This window comes from Schistocerca gregaria, chromosome X, assembly GCF_023897955.1.
Source record: "Schistocerca gregaria isolate iqSchGreg1 chromosome X, iqSchGreg1.2, whole genome shotgun sequence".
NCBI classification, from domain to species: Eukaryota; Metazoa; Arthropoda; class Insecta; order Orthoptera; family Acrididae; genus Schistocerca; species Schistocerca gregaria.
The window spans coordinates 714,621,727-714,623,227 of NC_064931.1; the positions used below are offsets into that span (position 1 = coordinate 714,621,727).

Here is a 1,501-nt window from a genome sequence, read left to right on the forward strand (position 1 = left end):
AAATAGAGTTAGTAGTAAAGAAGTAATAAATGAAAATGTCATGCATGATGCAGCAGTTTATCACACATCCCAGTGGTTAATAATGTTGTATAATGATATAAATTTTCATATATGTGTCACAGTATATGTGAAAACCATCTGAAAAATGTATTGAAAATAGAGTCAGTAGTAAAGAAGTAATAAATTAAAAGGTCACACCTTATGCAGCAGTTTTACTTCATGAATGGCAAAAATATACTAAGTGGTCAGAATGAGATTTCACTCTGCAGCGGAGTGTGCGCTAATATGAAACTTCCTGGCAGATTAAAACTGTGTGCCCGACCGAGACTCGAACTCGGGACCTTTGCCTTTTGAGGGCAAGTGCTCTACCATCTGAGCTACCGAAGCATGACTCACGCCCGGTCCTCACAGCTTTACTTCTGCCAGTATCTCATTCTGGAAACATCCCCCAGGCTGTGGCTAAGCCATGTCTCCACAGTATCCTTCCTTTCAGGAGTGCTAGTTCTGCAAGGTTCGCAGGAGAGCTTCTGTAAAGTTTGGAAGGTAGGCGACGAGATACTGGCAGAAGTAAAGCTGTGAGGACCGGGCATGAGTCGTGCTTCGGTAGCTCAGATGGTAGAGCACTTGCCCGCGAAAGGCAAAGGTCCCGAATTCGAGTCTCAGTCGGGCACACAGTTTTAATCTGCCAGGAAGTTTCATATAGTAAGTGATTAACTTTTTTCCTTTCATCATTTTGTGGAAAGATATCAGTAAGAAAAAGTCTTGTAAAGGTGTGAAATTATGTTTAAAATTTGTTGTAAGTCACTAACTGCTCTAATTCTCATATACTGGATGAATATAGTCAGGCTTCTTGCACATCATGAGCTACATGTCTTGTTCGATTCTATCTTCACCCCTGTGAGAGGTAGGTTGTTCTTTCCCTCATAGTGGTTCTTTCCCGATAGTAAGTGATATGTGTGTTAAGTTTGGTTGGAATGAAACTAGTGATTTATGGGGAGATACATACTTGGAACATGTGTACATCTACTTCTATAATCCACGAAACTGCTGCAACTGTATTATTACACATTTATTGAATTATGAACTGTTTGATTCATAGAAGTCTTCAATTTTTGACAAAATGATGTAATTGTATAGATAAAAAAGTCTACTCATCAAGCGGCAGCAAAATGCACACATAAAAGAAGGTTCTAGAACATGACAATCATGACCTTGGCACCTGTTTCACCACATGTGCCATCTGGATTCTTCCCCCAGACCCAGGTTTCTCAAAACTCAACAGGTGGAAACTAGCAGTATAATATGTCCTTGGTTCTTGCCACCCACCTGGCCTTAATTTACGTTAATTTCTTCTGACTCACCATTTCTCCACAGTAGCTACTCCATTTTCACTCTGTTTTAGTTTTCTATGTCTTTCATTCTCTTACCCATCTATTTTTCACTGCCCCTCCCACCTCTGTTACATACAATGCACTTAGCTCTTCACTCTTATTAACTCATG

General features: G+C 40.0%; 1 non-coding gene across 1 annotated transcript; it reads right to left on the minus strand.

The window, feature by feature from the left end:
- Positions 1–313: 313 nt before the first annotated feature.
- On the minus strand, positions 314–388 carry Trnal-caa (transfer RNA leucine (anticodon CAA)). The gene has a single exon. It is a non-coding gene; the product is annotated as a tRNA-Leu (tRNA).
- Positions 389–1,501: the final 1,113 nt, after the last annotated feature.